Source organism: Glossina fuscipes, unplaced genomic scaffold, assembly GCF_014805625.2.
Source record: "Glossina fuscipes isolate IAEA_lab_2018 unplaced genomic scaffold, Yale_Gfus_2 142, whole genome shotgun sequence".
Classification (NCBI taxonomy): domain Eukaryota; kingdom Metazoa; phylum Arthropoda; class Insecta; order Diptera; family Glossinidae; genus Glossina; species Glossina fuscipes.
The window spans coordinates 616921-638950 of NW_023998485.1; the positions used below are offsets into that span (position 1 = coordinate 616921).

Below are 22030 nucleotides of genomic sequence, written 5' to 3' on the forward strand. Positions count from 1 at the left end.
TGGTGTTGAATTCCGATATTATTTTGAAGGGTTTAGAAGTGTTTAAGACTGTTTAAGATTGCTTAAGAATGTTTAACCATGCTTAATAATGTTAAAAAAACAGAGATTATAATTATTTAGAAGCAAAACAAGTATATAGGCGTATATATAAAAGGCGCGGAGTGTAGCGGTTTTTGCGTAGGTTTTTAAAAATAACACGTTGTCAGTTTACAGATTCGCTCTAATTCAATCACAAAAATAAGCCTCGAAAGTGCCATCCATCGTAGAGCATAACTTTTCCAGAAATGAGTGATTATTGCACACATACATTTTTTTTTTGTTACACCACGTCGAAAATTGAAAATACTGAAAAATTTGACCTACTAACGTTATTAACAGCATGATAATAATAAAAGCAATAAATACAAGCCGCAGGAAGAAATAACAAAAAACATTTGCAACATTTGAAGAATTCACAAAAAATTATAAAGAAAGAAATGTAGGAAGTTTGAGTAAACTAAGCAGAGCTTACGCAAGCGTATCAAAATTTAGTGGAAAAACAACTGACTTCACTGTACTGAAAAGCATCTGAAAATTTAACAAAATTTTTAATAACAAAATGAAAATGTGCAGTGTTTATAACTAGGCATTATCATTTAATACATTTTCCTAGTGTTATTTATTGTTAACTGATTAAATTTTTGTGTTCTTATGCAAAAATCAGAAAAACCATATTTATTATATAAAATATTTATTTTGGTTCAGCTTCTTTCTAACTAAACAATTTTGCTTAGGATGTATTTTATTTTCAATTTACCGCTGTTTTCTCTTATAAACGCAATTGTAAAGAGCCCGTGCTAAAGCCCGTGAAACGAATCTTAACGAAATGCGTAAGCAATTGTGCTTACTTCCAATTTGACAATTTGAGAGGCTCCAGCTAGCAACCATGCTTCTAGATTATTTTTAATTATTTCGCGCTGGTGAATGACATTAGGTAACATCAGGTATAATCTTCATGCTGACTGAACGTTGTTTTCTCTCGGCAAATAACCAGAAATAATTTTTTTAATAGACTCTTTATGCCTTGACGACACATTACGTCCATTTGCACTGTTATGAATTGGTAAATTTTCCGCTTCATAATTAAATGTTCTTTCTTTTGCACATGTAGTAACAAAAATTTTTTATTAAGATCATGTCCTGTAATTGCATCACACCTTAATACCAAAAATTCACGTTGTATTTCCACGCTGTGTGTGTTTATTTCGACTTTTAATTTACCAATCGTATTTGTGTGCGCTTTGCAAAGCATAAAGCTTTTTGACATAAGTTTGTACGTGATCTTTAAAGGTCTTCTTGCAGGCACTTTATTTTATAATACAAACACCAGAACCAGTGTTTATTGAAACACAGATTTGTACATCGTTTATTAAAACTTTTTTTGTTCGGTTTTCTTCCACAACAACGTTTATTTCTTCTTTATTTTAATGTTGTTTTTCGCAATTTTTAAAAATATGTCCATATCCATTACATTTAAAACCTTTAATTGCTGATTTGGACTCTTCTTTTTGTGTTCTGTTGAGCCGCAATTCCCACACCATTCCCACAATTGTAGCAAAGTTATACTCTGTTCATTTTCTTCCTCACGCTTTGATAGTTTTCTCCTTGTATGTTACGATACAAGATAGTAACGTTTCGTATACTTCACAATTTTCCCGAAGTTCTTTAAGTGTTCTAGCTGGGTTCAGTGGGCGTTTATTCTTGCTTTGAATTCGTAATCCGTTTACACTATATCTTGGATTAGTGATAGTTCATCAGCTGCCCCATAACAGAAATATTCCTCCCGTGAAATGTGTATTCATGGAATGAACCTTTTTTTAATTTATGCCTTTCTGATAAGCTTCGGCGAATTTCGACACTGTTAAGAGTTTTATCAAACATATCTGTTAACAAAATTTTTAACATCACTCGCTCAGTTGTTCAGCATCTAGAAAAAGTTACGCTGCACCGGTTATTTTATTATGTACTTGCACATACTTTTGTCCGTCAGATAAATTATTCGCGTTTGCATACTACTCAAATAATTTCTCTTTTCACTCACTTTAAAATAAAATGAGAGTATAAAAAAGACAACTTAGGTGAATGAAATAATTGCTTTTAATTAAGAAATAAAAAGCTTTATAAGTACTTACTAACATGTCCTATCAACGATAATCGTTCATAATGTTCAGGACAACTTGAAAAGACATATTCTAGGATCACGGAAATAATATATGAGTGCTGTTAAGTCAGCGTATAACAATTCTTAATATCATATTTCGTATTTCCTAATTTGTAACTATTCATTCTAATGATTTTGTCAGGTAAATTGATCATTAATAACGGCTAGCGAATGCTTTGGGTCATCATATGGGAAACCTTTCTTTTTTTTTTACGTGCATTCAAGTAATAGATATATAATACCAACTTTTGCAAAATAGTTTTGAATTTTTCTAATTTGTAAGTCTTTTATATATAACCGTAAATATAAATTAAAACAAACACAAAAGAAAACGTTTTGTAATTTTTGTCCTACTTTTTGTTTCTTTTTGATTGCAAAGCTTACGCAAATAAAGCAACAAACTTGACAGAAATATACGATCCGAGTCATCCTGCGTACTGCTCTCCTCACTTGAGCTTATATTACGTTTTGTAGCGTTGATTGCAATCGAAATCTTTTCGTCTTTTGAATTTTCTGATAATTACCTTCGATACAGACTGGATGTTCATCATAATCGTTGCCATTTTCGTCATCGTCCTGATAATTTCGGTTGAGGACGTGGTAAAAACTTGAGTATAAAAATTCATTTTTAGTTATTTTACATATTTTGCTTAGTTTACTAACAAGTTGAAATTATTTTACCTACTTTATTGGGATAGAGCAGTGGTGGAAGCAAACCGACGGGATCGCTACACTTCAAATGTACGCGGACGTTATAATGTGTAATCCATCCTTGTGGTCGAAAGGTCAAAGGATGGAAACGAGCGTACGCACTTGTCGTTGATAAGCTAGCTAGTTCGGGCGAAATATATGGCTTCAATTTTGTCTCGCAGGCATTCCACATCGTTATACCAATTCGAATCTTACCTGCACAACTGTATACACTATCCTACCTATTGTCTCCATTGGATGAATCCCTCTAATCTATCCTTCTCTCGTAACTGAGTTTTGTTTTAAAACATGTTCTATGTTAATTTTAAAATTAATACGGTAGACACCGCCATGTGTTTTTTCTTAATGTTACTAGCGATATGGGTATCAAATAAAATAACTTTGAGAGTAGAATGCGAAGAGCATAGCGGCGGGCATTCAAGGTTCGGCCCCCGCCGGATATAACTTTGTTAATCGTTTATTTTTATTTATTTGTTTACTATTTGTGCATGCCCGCTACGCCATGCATACAATGTCGATGTAGATGTATATGTTATAAGAAGAAAAATGGAAGAAAATATATACATAATACGTTAGAGAAAGCGTATGGAATTCAAGCGAAATAAAATTATTTCTTCTGAACAAATTATTTTAAGTAATACGCGTACGAATAAACTTTTATTGGAAATAAATCCTTGTTCTAGACCAGACGCTTAAGCAACTCAAGAAGATGTTAAGAAAGTCGCACAGCAGCGATCGTGGATATATATTTTTTATGTATTTATGTATTATGTATGTATATTATATATAAACGGGTTTATATATATTTATTATTATTATTGAAAATATTATTATAGTTTTAAGCTAAGTTTAAGACGATGTAGGCCTACAGGGGAGCCAGCCATTTCGCTATTGAAAATGTTTCGAATCGGTCCACTTTTTGACTACTACCCAATTTCGACTGGGGAAATTTTTCGAATACCGCCTCACGTAAATTTTCCAATTAAAATTGTTAAAAAGGTCTAACTTTCAATACTTCGTTGTAAACCTTGGATCGTAATAGCAATTTAATAAAGAAGTCAAGCTTAGCGAATTTAGATACCGTAGACCCATTTGTTGCATACCACCGCTTATAAAAATTCTCAGGAAACGACAACCCTCATACGCCAAGAAGGTCTAATTGCTAATGTTTTATGATGAAAATTTATTCATAGGAGTAATTTGACATTAAAACTAATTAGACAAAATTTGAACCACACTGATCTATTTCTTGGGCCGAACTCCGTCAAAGATTTCTCATGAATAGTAAGACCTCCAGAAAAGGCTTGAAATACTAATATTTTGCGATGAAAATTGACCCATAGTAATAATTTAGCAAGAAAATTAGTGGAAAAATTGGTGAATTGGTGGAGCACAATTCCAATAGAGAGAGAAAATTAAGGGAAATTAATTTATTAAAAAAATCTGTGAAGTGCCAAATCTGATTAACGAAACTTAATTATTTATTTTTTTTAATTTCACTTTTGTCAATTTTTCACCTTTTAATTGTTAACATTAATTTCTAACAATATGTTAAGGTTGAATCATTTTCCAATCCAGTGGAAATGCGCGGGAATAGCTGCGGTAAGTAAGCAAAGTAAACTATAAAATGTTGTAAGTTGGTATTAGTCTAGTGCTTTTCAAAAATATATCAGAAAATATATCTAGGAAGACTGCTCTTAATTCTAGAGCAAAATTATGATTCCTGACCATCAGTTTTATTTCAGGAATAAATGCAGTACCACTGAGTAACGACGTCCTCTTATTTCGTACATTGGAGACGAAATCGAAAGTACAACTTCATCCTAAATATGGGAAAAGACATCGATAAAGTTTGGCTTGGTTGAAACTTAAAACATTTTTCCAATTCATATGTATTTTTTGCTTAAATCCTGTTCGTACAACAGTTTGTTTGCAATGTTTTACTGCGGCATTTCCATCAACACATATTAAAACTAAAACTTTTCTGCTCTACAAACGATTCATTTTCGTGAAAAATTTTCACTTATTAGGGTAGGATCCAAAATATAGGCCGAGATGGTCCAAATTTGATACAGTTAATTTTTGCGTTAAATTTCTATTATGATGTAATTTTCATCATGAAAGATTCAAAATTACACCTTTTCTCGTGTGAACTTCAGTTTTCGTTATATGAAAGGGGAGTTCAAAGATTGCCACAGCCGGTTCAAAGTTTTCATACCAATATAGAATGCCTAAATATTCTTACTTAGCCACTTTTGCCGAGAAATTTTGAAAATTGCAATTTATTTCCATGTAACGAGTTTTTAAAATAGGGAATTATACGGGAAGTGGTCGGAAAAGTAGACCAATCTGAACCATTTACAATAATCCTTTAATCAAAACATGTCACTGTAGCAAACTTCATCGAAATATTTCAAAAATTGCGATCTGTAGCTTGAAGACAAATTTACATGGACAGACATAAGACGGACAGACGAGCAGGCAGATTTAGATAGGTTTAGAAACTGATTCTAAATCGATCGGTATAATGAAAGATGGATCAATCTTAAGCTCTTCCGGGTGTTAGATACGTCCACTTACTTATTGACTTAATATACTCTTTACCCCAAGTAGTGTTGGATATGACCAAAAGACTCTATTGACTGATTCGTCCAAAATTTAAATCTACTCTAAGAAATAAATGCATTTTATGCAAGAAAGTTTTCCCAAATACTTGTACGTACTGCCTACAAATGTGAGCCAGTAACTAATATTGAAATACTTAAAAAATATCCGTTTAAGCGAATTTAAAACCTTTCTTTAAAATATGTGGTCAGGCCGAGTTAACACGTGTACACCACGGAATATCTCTTCTGGTTGAATCTAATGAAATAGGAAATTGACGAGGCATTATAAAATGGATTTTCTATTTAGAAACTAATTTTGTTTTTATTTCTTAAATTACATTAATGGCTTTTCTAAGTTTATAAAGTTTTTTTATATTTATTATATTTAAACATTGCCTCCCTTCTGCTATATTATCTAGATTCGGGGACAATAATATCTGCTATTTTTCTCGTCTTGCTTAGGTATTATTTGGCTAGATTGCACTTTAAACATATAATAATAATAATAAAAAAAAACATAGACGTATGTTTTTTAATCTGTTTTTTTAAGCAAAGGTTTTTTGGAAACACGAAAATTCCGAAACATTTCATTTCAACATTCTTCTAGTATACATTTATTTAAAAATAGCAAGCATAATTTTCCACAAACGAGCAACGAGCGGCGAATAGATTATATATGCAGTTGGGAACAATAATGTAACCAAACAAGGGATAACTTTAAGTTGTTTAATAAAAGTTTTAGAATATATACCGAGAACGCATACACTTAGAAAGTGGTAGAGGACAGAAGTTGGTAAGCAGGCGAAAAATGTTTAGAACGAAATTAGGTTAAAATTATGACAGTCTGGTCGGTGTTTAGCAGTGGATTTAACCATATAAACCTAAGCATAGATAATAATTTAAAAAATAGTTAATAACAGTCTGTTAGAAGGGGAAAAAAGAGAAAAAAAAAACAGAAAAGAGTTTTTTTAGTATTATATTTGTCGTACATGCATGAACCTTTTCAAAATCACTTTTGAAATTGTGTGAAATTTCTATCTAGATAGACAAATTAAAATCCAGCCAAAATGTGTTGATGGGTGAATAATTATAGTTTTTCTTGTTTGTTATCTTTGTGGCTATGCGGCTACGAACTGATTTGTTTATTGTAGTTGTTTGTGGCTTTTTTGTGGAAAGTTGAAGAACATTTATAGTGGCTTTATTTACATCTTTGGATGAGTGATTTATTTATTTTTTTAAGCCCATCATTGATTACGTCTTCATCATACTTCACTTAAATTTCAACTTCAAATCGTCCAAATTTATTGTTAACTTAAAGCTTAAAATATTTCTAAAAACTCGCATCTACTTCTTAAAACTTTCATTTTTAGCTAATTCCTGCTAACATGAATACGAAAAGAATTCAATTCATGTAAAACGACTTGTTTAAAAAGTTCATGTATTGGATAGTTTCCAAAACTTATAGAAAAAAGCATAAATAGATACAAAGAAACATTTAACGCAGCACTAAATAAATCATTAAGGTGCCATTTATTACTACAACGATTCTAGTAGGTGACTGCCGTTTTACTTTCTATATTATCTGTGCACGAGTTGAAAGGAAACACTAGAAAATAGAAAAATAAAAACAAGCGATATATACATTCAGGTTTGGTCGAATTTTATTACATCTAAAAAAAAAAAGAAATTGTTCTTACTCTTTTTTCTTTTTCTTAACAAATGCAGTGTTAAAGTCATAATATACATTATTATCCGATTTTATACAGCATATTAATGTAGCATAATGTAACACAATATAAGCTGCGACGGTAATATAAACATCAATAACACTGTTTCCCTCGAGGAGCATGTAATTAATTGCCAATGAATGCTGAATACTGATGTCATTCCCTTTTCCCTTCACAGATACTGAAAGGTGAAAGTTGTCCCGAATACCTGAATCAAGGCCCCTGAAATACATTAGGTTTAATTATGCCGTGAAGATGGTAAAACAAAATACATATATTTTTGATGTATTTTTTCCTCTTTTTTGTGTGAAAAAGTGATACGAGCCATAGACTTACAATAAGGTATTGGCTATGCACGAGGTTATTGCCTTAAACAGGATCTACGGCATGGATTTTTGAGATCTTGTCGCGGCTTGCTCACAGTTTTCGCTATGGTCAGTCGGCATAGTTGCGTCGATGTCGATCTATTCAAAATGTTACTTCGGCATTTCACGACTGCAAAGATATTTAGGCACGAATGTTTGAATTAAAGGCCACAAAGCTTTATCTTAATGCACTTTATTGGTCAGTAGTCCTTCATAATTATACGTACACTTAACTTTGCAAGTTTTTTTGTTAGTTAACAATATTAACATTCCCTTATGTTCCTCTCTCTCTCTCTCTCTCTTTTCCTCTTACCATAGTTAGAATTACTACACGTTTGCCATAGTTAGAATTTAATCTTTACATTGATCGCTTGTAGATGCCTGGACTCGCAAACAAATTCAATTTTTCTTACATTTATGTATATTCAGGTAAAAAAAATTGTATGGCCCTAACCGTGGTTGCAATGAACAGACCGGTAGATACACGCAAGTCAATTACACTTGTTGTTAAAGGTAATCAAGGATAGACGTAAGTAGTAGAAGTAAACATATTTATGGCATATATAAATATATCAGATCTTATGCGCTTCCAGAGAAACGGAACCAAAAGAGGTAATGCCGCACATTTGAGGACATCTTGAGTATCGACAACTTTAAACAATATGGTAAAATCTTAAAGTAACATCATTAGGATATTGCAAGGATTCCAGCACTTCAATGTGGCGCTAAAATGCGAAGTGATATCTGTTATAGCTTACAACCTAACGACATCAATATTGTGAAATTTTCATTTATTTAAATTTTTTGTATATTTATTTATTTTTTTTTTTTTTGATAACATTTGTAGACATTTCAAACGTCACCTTTCAATCGCAATCAAAAAATTATCAAATAGCAGAGAGAATGTGTTTACGCTTCTTGTCTTCTATGAAGCGATGTCACAAAAGCGATGAAAACTTCAAGCTCTTAGTACGGTGGTAAGGATAAGAAAAAAAGCTATTAGAAAGTAGAGTACTCAGCAGTTCTGAATTTTCTGCTGACTTTAGACCAACTTTGAGATTAACGAGAACATCATAGCCGTTCAAAATCATTTTGCTTTATTTTTCTTTTTTTTTCGATGAACTAATCATCACTATGTAAAACGCCAACATGTGAATGGTTTTTCTTTTTCTGAATGGTGTGTCTTTGTCATAATTAAAAGCGGCACAGTTTTCGTAATACACAATTTACAGTAAATATGTGGCTTTTAAAAAATTGACGTCATTAGTAATTAAGTATTCAAGGCATTTCAAAAACTTTAAATGTCTTATCGTCTGACTATCTGTCTTCGAATGTTTCTTTCTCATGTATATAAATATATGCGTATGGGTGACATATGCATGAATATATTAGACAAAATGCTGCTTTAAATGTGTTTTTCTCGAATTTTTTTGTAGTTCTACAATACATTTTGCTATTTTACTTATAAGCACTATAGGAAGTATATAAGGTTTACTGAGAGCTGTTAACACATGGCCAATATAAGTCGTAGAGTCGACTTGACCCTTTTTGTGCCCGTCTGTTAAGGTCAGCAAAATATTCTCACAATGCTATCTAAAATGACAATTATGCTCGCTAGTTCTGATTTCCAGTTTCGTTAGATCGACTTTAGAACTTCGACCAAAGAGGATTTCGAATTGTTTTCCCTTATTCAATGCAGAAAATATAGATAACTAAATTGATTTATGGGTTTCCTCAAAAACACCAAGAAATGCCATCATGTACATCTTATCAAAATGTGCTTTTAAATATCGTACATTAGCGCTGTTCAGCTGCGGCTATAATTAGCCACATTGGGAGTCTGCGGCTGTACGCCACTCTCAGAGAGACTTGACATGGGTCAATCTTTTACTATCCCAGTCAAGAACATTATACATCAGTGTGGTATTTCTTAATCCCAAACACCCCCCGCCCTTCTCGAATTGAAATTTTCATGAAAGGTTAAGAGTTAGAGGTAGGAATTGTTCTACGTGAGGGCATTTAACAGTCGACCATATCTGACTATAAAGTTTTCACTTCTTATTACATTCGACTATTGCGACAAAATCATGCAAACTGTACAAGAGTTTTCTCGTTTCAGTACATGGAGGTTGATGGAGGTTATGAAAAAATTCTGTCCAAACTAACTTAAATTGCCCTCTTGTTTTTTCTTTATTCCTGCAAAAGCTAATATTTTTAGGACCTTATCTTTCATATGTGCATATAAATTAGTTGTTGTGGTTTTTCCTTATTTTTTTTTTCTAATGTCCATTCATAATAACTAAGCAAATGCTTTACTATTTTTGATTTCGCATGTATATAGATTTTTACTCTTTCTAATAAATACCAGCAGTTTGCCTTGAAATTTTCTTTAGGCCTGTGTTTTTTTTTTTACGCAAATTTAAAATTCTAATTTAGTAGGAGTGCGTTTTCTAGTTATAATGGCTTAGCATTTTAAAACAAAACTTTGTAAATTCTTTTAATAACTCTTATAAACCGGAGAGATAAGTTCCTAAATAAATCACTGCTAAATAATATAAATTTGGGAAGCTTTTTCAGTCATTCATTTCGAAGGAACAGGGTTATATTCATTTTGGCGAAACGTTTACAGCATTCAGAAGGAAGATTCAGAGGCCTCTTGATCAGCAACAAATTCTAAACCGATTCAAGTGCGTCTATCTGTCCGTGTAATATTTCTGAGAAAAATTCATCTCGTCGCGAAAAGGAAGTTATCGGGTTCAAATATGACAAACTTATTAGGGTGTTCCCAGCAAGCAAAGTTGCTACTGAAGTTGGGCCAAATCAGTGGAACTGTACGCTCACAGTGCAACATAACTTGAGGTCACCTCTGGTTTGAAAAATAAATAAAAAAATGGTGCTTTATTCATTATTTATAAACTGAACCGTTCAGAACAGCCCATCTGTCCATCTGTCTGTTAATTGCTATGGTAAAAGACTTCATCGTAAAAAAAATGGAAATCGCTTCAGACACGCGGCAAATTTCCACTTTTATTCTACATACAAATAGAAAAAAACTGCCGGGCCCATTCGATAAAGTAAATAATAAAAACTTAGTTTTTGTCGTTTTTTTTGCTTTTTTGCTCTAAAAGCAGTTGTAAACAGTGACAGGTATGAAAGATTTGTTCGCAGCCATATATAATTTTTGCATTTATCTTTTTTTAATTTAATTTTAAATTGGGCTAAAAGTCTTTGAAGGAAAACTTCAAAAAGGAAACTAAATAGATTAAATTTTAGATAAATGCATTGATTTGAGTCACAATTTATTTTATATTTTAAACGACTTAATGACTTTGACTTAGGACGGAACAAGAAATTCACTTGTAAACAATTTTTTATGATTTTTTAATTTCAGTTATAAAGATTATTAAAGTCCATAAAAATTATTGACCATCAATATTAAGCGCAATGGCAGCATCATATCTATATTTTACCATTCCAAAAGTTGACAATGCTTCATGATCATTTGAAAAGGTCGTTCGGATAACGCTAGCAACCGAATTATAGACAACTTTCAAGCAATGCTCAGATATTGATCATTTACCGATCGAACGTGTAATTTTGCCGAAAATCAAGGACTTTAAATGACAGTAGTAAATAAACATTAAAGACTCTGTGCGGGGTATTTGCTTAAAATACTATTCAAACTGTTGGTAATATTCCAGTCCAACAAATTTAATTAGCAGTTGAATGTTGTTATCTTTATATCTATCCATCAGCCATGTTTTCCTTCATTGGTTTTTATTTTAATTTTAAGATTGTCCTTGGATCTGAAAAACTAAGAGTGCTCTCTTATGCAAGTACGAGCAACAGATATACGCCAGGAGTATTAACGCATCGTATGTAAGCTTAATAAAAACACAATCGTAGAAAGAAAAGAATGAATTGTTATGCAAACCAATCAAACTCGTAGATTTTTCTTACTCCAATTTTAGCGTATTTCCAATGATCCTGAACATGAATTAACTCCTCTTTTGAGAGGAGTATACAAGCAATGTGGTCATTAGAAAGTCCATCTTTCAGAAGCTTATTTGCTTATTAGACGGCAAGGACAAGATTAAATCAAAGGTTTTTTAAAATATTACATAATCTGAAGAATATTTTCTAATTCCAAGAACATGTCTTTTCATGCTTCGAAAAGTACTTTTGTTCTTTGCTCTTGAACAGCTTTAGCCGCTGATTGTATGTATATTTTAATCCTAACTTGGATTTGAACTTCGCAATTTTGTGTTAAAATTTTGCTTATGAGATAGATCAGGAAAATAGGGCCGTAGATAAGCTCGTACGTTTCTCTTCACAATTTGCTTAATTAGATTTTACAAATCTCACAAAGTTAAACTGCCGATTAGTTTATGAGAGAGGCCATGTCATATTTTCAGGATTTACTAGTTGTTGCACTTACTTTCATTACGAAAAAGACGACTGCTGCTCGCTGGTTGCAGTTTTTGTGTAGTCTTGCATTTCATATTTAAACCTATTTTAAATTGCAACATTTACACTACATATGCACTAAACTTTACGCTTGTAACGCGTTTCTAGCGGCCAAAACTCTTATATTAACTTTTTTTGGAAATTTTGCTTTACATGCCCGACGCCTACAAATTCAGATTAGTAATAGAAATTGGAAATTACACGATAGATTTCCTTTAGTTTTCGTAACAACCAATTTTGAGATCCTAAGCTTAAGTTTCGTTTTCTATCAGAAGAGTTTTCGTATCAATTTTGCTCTAAAATGTAATTCTCATATGCAGGTAACTCACGCGCACTTTGTATTGTTTACAATTTAGTTCTGGATTACTACACAAACAAACTATTGAATTGTACAGTTAACAGTTCATTTATAAGAGCATTAGGCTTTTTCATTAATTTCATTGCAGTGAACCCAAGTTTGTATGCCAAATATTTACATACGAAGAATTAATGCCATTTTAAAGCTATAGGTGAGTTCGTTGAAGGTGTCAGACAAGCAATATGTTCCGTCTGCAAGTTACGGGTAAAATCACACACCCCTTGTGCCGATACAATTGTACAGCAAAAATTTTTGCAAAGTTACAAGTTTTCTGCATCGATTAGCTTAACATTTTAATTGCAACTGTAGACAATTTTGGAATAGGAAAGGAAAGAAATTGAAATCGACAGCATATATTGTTGACTCGATTTTGAGTTTCCAGGAAATTTTTGATTTTTCTCTCTACTTGCAAAAGTATGACTTCTAAAGGTACAATAAGGGGAAAAAGTATTGTTCCTCCATTTATTTTTTAAGCAATCTGAGTATAAATTTTTTCCGTAATTGAAGACTCGCGATATCCTATTTAGAAACTCGAATGTAATATATATGCATACTTATGACACTACCATGAGTAAATGCAAAATAATACTACAACTTAGATTTCGGCTAGGAGAGCAAAAGAAATTCCCTCTTAGTTTCGTGGTAAAAGATTAGATGATCTTTCCCTTGTCTGCAAGCAAGTAAATCTTGCGTCTTCCGTGCTACGTATGAGCTATAAGAATAGAAATTGTTACTTTCTTTCTGGATATAGACGAGCTCTACATTATTTAGACTTTTACTCAAAATTGCTGGGCAAATATGGGATTACAAGCATGGAACTCATGTACGGGGAGAAAAGATTTCAAATTAGCTGTAGTCTAGTGAATTTTAGTCTATACGCCCCCACGAAATTATTGATTTACCTGCAAAAGGTTAAATGGCAAGAAAAGAACATTTTCTGATCAGATTATTGTGCCTAAGTCAGCTAATATGTATTGAAAAGAGTTTGAAGCAAATTGTTTGAATTCGTTTTGGTGCATTTTCAATACTTACTTACTTTGCGAATACTTTTCTTGATTAAGTTTTACAGTTGAAGTTTTTTCTTTTTAATATTCTTATTATTAACTTAATTTTTCTTTCTTTCTTTATTGTTTTGAAATTCTTTTCTTCTTTACTGTATATTTTGTTTTTACGCTTTTCTTTTTCTTTTTTTTTTTGCCCAACTTTTTTTGTCAACACTTTAGGAAATCGTGCGGATATTTCACCTTCGCAAGAGTGGAATTTTTTTCAAGAAAACGTATGAAGAAAACAAGCAACAAAACAAATTAATTATGAAAATATTATATATAAAAAAAACAAAAATATATAAAAAAACAAAAAAAAAAAAAATATAGCAAAATAATAATAAAAATAACGAAAATATTTTCATAACATTATTTAAATATTTGTTTTAATATCAGACAACTTTTTTCTGAAAGCAATTCTCTTTTAGTTGCTATTGCTGCATAATATACAAATTGTTAACAAATTTATGAAAAAAAAACCATCGTTTAAACGCCTACTGTCTGAGGTCAACCACATTTAAATATATATATATGTTACTTTTTTTTTAAATTTTTAAATTTTCTTTTATATAAAACACAATCTTTATTTACTTTGCTATTCACCTTTATGTTAAAAAAAAAAAAGTTTTTCATGGTGTTTCATGAAACACCTGATTTTTATTTTGTTTTAATTCTTCCATGAGTTTTATGAAAACGTAACTTTCGGATATTTTTTTTTTATCAATAAATATGTGCTATCCGACACTTTGGCGATTTAATTTTCTTTAAATTTATATCGTAAAAAAAAATTTAATTTCCACGGACGGTGACCGTAGTGTGCCTACGAAGTCATTAAATCACCAAAAAGAAAAAAATGCATCGGTGCGTTAATCATAATAAACCAATTGGTATAGAAGAGCTCATATAAGTTGCTACGTCATTATATTTAACGAAAATCGAAAGTAAATGTAACACAGCTGACTGCTTGTTGTATATAACAACAAGAACTGCAACAATAACGGCATTAGCTCTTGGCAATAGACATAAAAATCCTAATCGTGTGTGTCACCCATAAGCCACACTGTTTATTTTACAAAAACTCCCTGCAAAACACACATATAAGCACACGCATCGATGCACTCAGGTGATCTGTACAGTAAGCCATAAAGTAAACGACCTTTATGACCATAAAAATGAAAAAAAAAACTTGTCTACTTCACCATAAGCAGATGCGTAAGTGAATTCACATTTAGCAACACTTTAACTTTGAAATGTGATTTTATTTTGTTTATGTTTTTTATGTATTTATATATAAACTCTTTCATTTCGATTCCTTTCAAGAAAAACAAAACTTTTTTTATATTTATGGTCCATTCCTTTCAAGCTTTTCTATTACAATCACTGTTGAAGCAATGCACGGCTCAACTTTCCATTTTCTTCCGCTTTGAACAACCGCTCGCGTTAAACGCATATTTGGTACTGAGCGTACACATTGCTTAAATATTTTCAATTAAGTACGTAGTATATATTTACATTCATCGTTGCCATCAGTTGCTGCGCTGTGCTGTTACCGCAATTGCTGTTTGTTTGACTTGTAAAAAAACATAATCAGTTGTGTTGCATTTTCTGGCGGCGATTTTCTGCTTTCATGAAACAAAATAAATGGATTTTTGAATGAATTTTGCTTGCCCGCAACATGTTGCTAAAGAACCATTGCTTCAGGAAACATTTACTATTTATGCAAAATGGAGAAGTAAATTAATTGATAACAGAACCAAATTGATTCAGAAGAATATATGAAAAAAAAAAAATTAAATATTAAATTAAAAATCCAAATAAATCAAAAAAAGATTAATTTTAACTTAACCCAGAGCAAAGACGGGTGAATGTTTCAAGGGAATCAAATAGGAATTAGGAATACTTTTTACAGTTAGGAAAATATTATCGACCCTTCAATATCCGATTTCCAGAGTTTTTAAACCGAAGATGAAAACCAATAATTCTGTTTTCTTTAACTCTGTAAAAAAAAGTCGCATGAACCATCCAAAAATGGCAAATGTTCTTAATTCTCTTGACAATATCCAATAAAGTAATAAAAGCTGATAAGTTTTTTTTAGACTGTCAAATTCGAATAACGCGTTTTCCGTTAAAGAATAGTGCCTTCTTACAGAAATTTCACAGTTTTCATTCATTCAACGCCGAAGAATGCCGCTGGATTCATCCTGTCGAAACTTAAGCAAAAAGCTTCGGAGATCTTACAAAGTATACCTGCACTCGATCCGTGTTAAATCGTTATCCTTCCGTTTGTATGTGCACGAATTAGTTCGTGTAAACGTTTTTCTAGACGGAAAATATTATCTATTTACACTTATTTTTACATTTACTACCGCCAATCCGATGATAATATATATAAGTACATAGTTTATGATGAGAAATTAGGATAACATTTTAGTTAAACAAATAAAGAATTAAAATATTTGAGCAAGTTTATAGAATATAACATCTTAACTATTCCAAATTCCAAAAATTTAACTAACTACGTTGACGAACAATACTTTAATGGACCTTAACATTCGTTGAAATCTACGAACATCTTATCATATCCTATTAGATTTTACCTATTCATAGGAAAGCCACAAAACAAATGTTTATTTTCTTTCGTTTTATTATCTCGTAAATTGCTTTATAGCAATGAAGCTAAGCTTCAAGCTTCTGAACACTTCTTGAATGGAGGAATATATTCACCATTGTATGTACGAAGACAAGGAAAAGCCGGTTACCGCCAACCAATACTTAACAATATCGAAATTTAAATTTTGTTTTTGGTTTTTGTGTTTCTTTTCAGAAAATGTGGCGGGTATAAAAGATTGGAATATTTTATTGTTATTATTATAATTAATTCAGCCAGAGAAATTAATTCTAAGACTAAAATCTTAACGCGCTAGCATCTAAGCCCGTCGACTTCATTGAAAAACCTACCGTACTTGAGAGTTGAACGCACGAAATTCTTTGATTACCAGGCCACTCATGCGATTAGATTCGAATATAATTTTCTCATTTCTTTGCCTGTTTGTCGCGCAATCATTTTTTTGCGATTGATAACAACTTAACTAAAAGGACCGAAATCTGAACGTGAATTTAGAAAATGCTGACATAAGAACCGATATATCGTGCTGAGTAATTAGAAAATGATTTGTTTCTTTCTCTTAATCGGATGTTTTCTCATAAATTTTTATATCCAAAACATTCGAGTAATACTCAATGAAAAAATTTCTTCCATACGATAAAAAATGAGTTAGCTGTCGATGACATTAAAACGCTGTTCTAAGTCAGCCCTTATGCCCCATTCATATCCAAAAATTGCGGCATAAAGCCAGAAAATTTTGTTCACTAAGTTTCATTCGAGAGAATCTTTGCTTTTATCATATATTTTGCAGCGCTTGTAGCCCTTCAAATTACCAAACATGAATCACCATGAAGGTCTGCATGTCTTCATGTATCTAATAGAGCGATTCATTTTTTATTACCCCATGTGAAGGAAGCAATGACCTCTATTTCTTCTTTTTCTTTTAATCGTTTCTTGATGAATTATAAAACTACTCACGATTTTTAGAATTTTACGCTTAAAAAAAGCAAAACACGTATAATTTAGTCAACTGACTGAACTACAATAAATTGGGTAAACGATTTAATAAATCAATTTCGAACTTAAAGTATTTTTACATGACGGCCGGAAGCTACCAAACACAACGTATTTTTGCAGCTTGCTATGTCACCTGTATATCAGACTGCGAAATCTCAAAATGAATGAACACGTGGGTGAAAAATGTTGAACCTAGTTCTGTATTTTAGAACTGAAATAACTAAAAAGCCTATGTTTACGTAGGGGGCATTGAATATTCCATAATTGTGACCACAGCTTAGAATTATAACCTTATAATATACGATTATTCGCCCTTTCACCAAGATAGAAGAAAACGGAAAGTGAATCTGCTTTTTGGCAAAAACCTTGGCATGCGGCAAGAGCTAGGCAGTAACCTCCAGCCCTAACACTTTCTGATTTCCACTTGATCAAATCCACACTATCATTCCTGGTCCACAGATTTGCAGATTTCGAATATGTCTCAACGGTTATTTGGCTTCAAAGCATAAAATTTCTATCCCGAAGGCATGCGTAAATTGCCCGACTAGACCATAAGACTATCGGTAATGATGGCAAATATTTTGGTAGTTAAGGTTTGTAACAAGCATGTTTTAAACATATTTGTGTTCGATAAAAAAACACCGGGAACTTATTTTTATACATAATACATAGAATAGAAAAAGGCAAAAGACGAAACATCAGTGTTCTTATGTTGTCTGTTGTCTAATGTACTATATTGTCCCAGCAAAACTGCTCGTCGTCAAGTACTTTTGCCATCACCAAATTACTAAATTTCTCTTATATGATTACAAAGTTCCCTAAGCAGCCAAGATAAATGTCAATTCTGTAGGAATTTTACATCTTTTTCATCACATTCTTTATCCGATTTTTATATAGACTGCAAACAAAGCCACTGTTATAATATCTTTACCAAGAGGTAAAATTATTATATTTTATTTCAGCTGATGCAGTTATATGCTTTTTTATCATTATTATTATTATTATTTTTTTTTTTTTTTAAATAACATAATAAATAATGTATTAGAATTGAGTACAAATGTTGTATGACATTTCATATTCTTTCAAAATTTTGATTCTCAAAGGTCTGTAGAGGTAAAACTACGTGAAACTGGAAATAGGACAACTTACGTTACATTTCACCCGTTTAAAGGTCATAATATATATAAAATGTTTTTGGGTCGAACCAATCGCACTTATTACTTTTCTTGCTTTTTGGCAAATACTACAACTAAAAAACTTGAATAAAATCTGCTTTTCATATATAACATAAATCGTAAAACATAAATATATTTTGAACAAATCGAAGAATTTAAAATATTTTGTTGAATATCTCTCTTTACGGATACTATATTTGAAGTGGATGTAACCAGTCCGTTAGATTCTTTATTATGTAAACACTGTATAAAAATTCCAAACATCTGAGAGTAAGCGTCTATGTTTGTTTACACTTCTCAATAATTGAAAATGTGTTTGTATAAAATAATCGCTCAACCAAAGCAGCATAAATGAAAAAGGGATTTCTATCCGACCTTGAAAGCTGCATTCGTTCCAATAAAAGGTGGCACGGGTGCGATCGAATGATTTTCCGGAGATGAATGAGTAATCTAAACTTCATTTGCAAAATATCTTATGACGTATCTGATGACGTTTTGAAGATTCGTTTGTATGGAGGTCAATATATCATTCTTGCAACATAAGGATTTACATTTACAATCCTTTTTTTTTTTCTACTTAAATCAGCCGAAAATACATGCCAGAGGTTCCACGAAATAAGTTCGTATGTTGTCTTTGATAACATACGAAACAAATTGACTTGTGTATAAATTGGTCTAATAAAGAACCGTACATGACCTCTGTCACGCAGAAGAAATCTGCAACTTGCTACGCTTGGCAGATATAGGGTCATCAAGCAAGTGTTCTTTTTTTCTTTTGATTTATAATAAGAACTAGGGGCTGAAATATGTTATTTTAGCCATTGGCTCAAGCCATTTTTATTTGAAAATGGATTCAAGGAAGTAATCGCCTCTAGACATCTGTAAAAATTCAATCCTGGAACACTAATTTTTTTCGCTTTTCTACGCACGTCTGCTCTTAGTAGAGTTATTGAGAGTTTGTGGTTTATGGAATAAACCAATTACTTACCAATTACTTAACATAGCCTCAAAGGAAAAAGTGTAATGCAAATATATCGCGTGGTCTTGATAACGAACTCATTTCGGCGTATTGCATGCTGCGTCATTTTGTTGAAAGAACATATCGTCCAAGTTAAAATCACATAATTTTCGTCGCTAAAATTCAGTAATCATGTTCTTCATCGGAAGTAGCTGTAATACCATCTTTTCATTGAAAATTCAGTGAAATATTCGAAAGCTTTAATGGCAACAAGTTTTATCGTTGTTTTACACTATTGTAAAAAGCTTAACAAGCAAGGAAAAGAAAGAAATGTGTGTAAACTTCAAAAACTATTTTGCAGGGCTGGTGATAGTGACTTGCTTATCACTGGTCCAAGGCGATTTCAAATATAACGTGAGCCTTTCGCAAATGGAAACGTGTACACATTACGCTATACCAGCAACGCGTGGTTATGTTTATACTGATTTTTTCCATACACGCGGCATGAATAATAATAAACTGGCTGCCAATGAGTTATTACATCTGAAATTCTACGTAATGACGGCCAGAGATGCTCATATATTATTATCGGTTACCGATCGTCCACGTTTATTGGATCGGGTCTACGAAATAGGTAATGAATTCGTTAAGTTTCCATTTTCATCGGTTGGTAATCTTTTTAGCGTTTTAGTTATTGGCGCGGGCCGTAATAAATTTTCTACGATACGTACCAGCATAGGACGTCGCCGTGTAGCCACTGATATGGAAACAAATAAGCGTATAAAAATTTGCCGCCAACTGAAAATGATTCTCAATAATTCCAAACATGTGAGAATAAGCGTCCAATTTGTTTACAATTTTTAATAATTGTTCAAGTATTTGTATAAAAATTGCGAGTATGTGAGAGTAAGCATATAAAATTTGCCGCCGTCTGAAAGCAAGCTTATTGAGAATCATTTGACGGCAAATTTTTATACGCTTATTCTCAGATGCTCGCAATTTTTATACAAATACTTGAACAATTATTGCACGTATTCGGTGTTTTTCTATGCACACCTTATAGTGGTATTTGTATGATTAGCTTCAAAAAATATTAGTTTGGGGAAAAAGAAATCCATTATTTTTATATGAACTTCAGAACTTTATTTAACATGCTTCGGGTTGTCCGATTTGGGTCAAATATGCACCGTTTTGTTGTATGATTTGTTGCCATTTGCCAGGTAACTTCAAAATGCCTCTCTCATAGAAGTCCTGGTCTCTATTTGCAAAAAACTCTAGTAGTCGATTTTCACAATCCTCCCTAGATTCCAATCTTTTATCATTAAAGAAATTTTGCAATGCAAGAAAAAGATGATAATCGCTTGGTGCCAAGTCCGGACTGTATGGCGGATGCATTGAAACTTCCCAACAAAGCTCCCGAAGTTTCTGGCGAGTCACTGTAGATGTGTGTGGCCTAGCGTTGTCCTGGTGGAACACGACACCTCTCCTGTTGGCCAATGCTGGCCGTTTCTGGTCAATCGCTATCTTCAAACGGTCCAGTTGTTGACAGTGGAGATCAGAATTTAGCGTTGGCCATATGGAAGCAACTCATAATAAATAATCCCCTTCCAGTCCCACCAAATGCATAGCAAAAACTTCCTGGCCGTTAGTCCTGGTTTGACCACCGTTTGAGGTGCTTCACCGCTCTTTGACCACGATCGTTTTCGCACAGGGTTATCGTATGTGATCCATTTCTCATCTCCAGTCACCATCCGTTTAAGAAATGGGTCTATCTCATTCCGTTTGGCCAAGGCTTCGCAGAAGGAAATTCGATCCATCATGTTTTTTTCTGTTAATTGGTGTGGCACCCAAACATCGAGCTTCTTTTTGAATCCAGCTTTGTGTAAATGGTTTAAAACTGTTTTATGGTCGATTTTTAGCTCCTGGGCGATGTTACGACTGCTAACATGCCGGTTAACTTCGATCATTTCTCCGATTTTATCGACATTTTCGACGACCGGCCTACCTGTGCGAGGTGCATCTTTAACATTAAAAATTCCTGAACGGAATCTACGAAACAAAATTGCACATAATTGGCTGTTACAGTATCGGAACCATAAACACCATTCACAATTTTAGCCGCCTGGCTTGCATTTTCGCCTTTGTCAAAGAAAAACTAGAAAAAGCATCGAATTTTCTCTTTGTTCACTTCCATTTTCAACACGCTGTAACTCACAACTGAATGCACCAAACAAAAAACAGCAAAAGAATTTTTTTACTGCGAAATGTCACCTTTCCAACGAGCATAAATCTGAAATTGTTTGATCGATACTTTACGAGAAATCTATCAGTGCAGCCATCTACCGAAAAAATAATGGATTTCTTTTTCCCCAAACTAATATATCTCATGTATACATCTTTAACGTTTGTTAACGTATGCGAAAGCAACAGGTTTTCGGTATGCCTGTAGATTTTAAACATTTTAACAGAATGTTGCAAAAGTGAAGGCGCATGCTTAGCAACATATAATTGTAAACATTTTTTGACGAATATAATTAAAGTCAAATTCAGTTCATACTTCGTTTCAATTCTGTTAATTCAGTTTAATTCAATTGAATTCTACTTAATTTAATCTCCTTTAACTTAATTCAAGTCCTCCATCAAACTGAAATACAAATAATTCAATTAATATCAAATTATTATTATTATTATTATTATTTTAATTTTAGACTAATGAATTGAATTCTTAGACTAAAAAAAGAAGCTATTCATTTAAATCATCTTAAACTAAAATGAATTAAATTAAAACCAAAAATTAA

General features: G+C 32.3%; 1 protein-coding gene and 1 long non-coding RNA gene across 5 annotated transcripts in view; both read right to left on the bottom strand.

Moving 5' to 3' along the window:
* Positions 1-13581, bottom strand: part of LOC119641081 (leucine-rich repeat-containing G-protein coupled receptor 4) — a 74721-nt gene extending 61140 nt beyond the window's left edge. For 3 of the 4 annotated variants that reach the window (XM_038039516.1, XM_038039515.1, XM_038039512.1), the window contains exon 1: positions 13471-13581. The gene's annotated coding sequence lies outside the window, so the exon portion shown is untranslated. Of the gene's footprint in view, positions 1-13466 lie in introns of all 4 variants that reach the window. The other variant, XM_038039513.1, reaches the window with a different exon arrangement.
* A 38-nt stretch (positions 13582-13619) lies between these two features.
* Positions 13620-14118, bottom strand: LOC119641082. The gene is made up of 2 exons (XR_005247792.1): positions 14081-14118; positions 13620-13678 (listed from the first exon to the last, which is right to left on the bottom strand). It is a non-coding gene; the product is annotated as an uncharacterized LOC119641082 (long non-coding RNA).
* Between the last annotated feature and the right edge of the window lie 7912 nt (positions 14119-22030).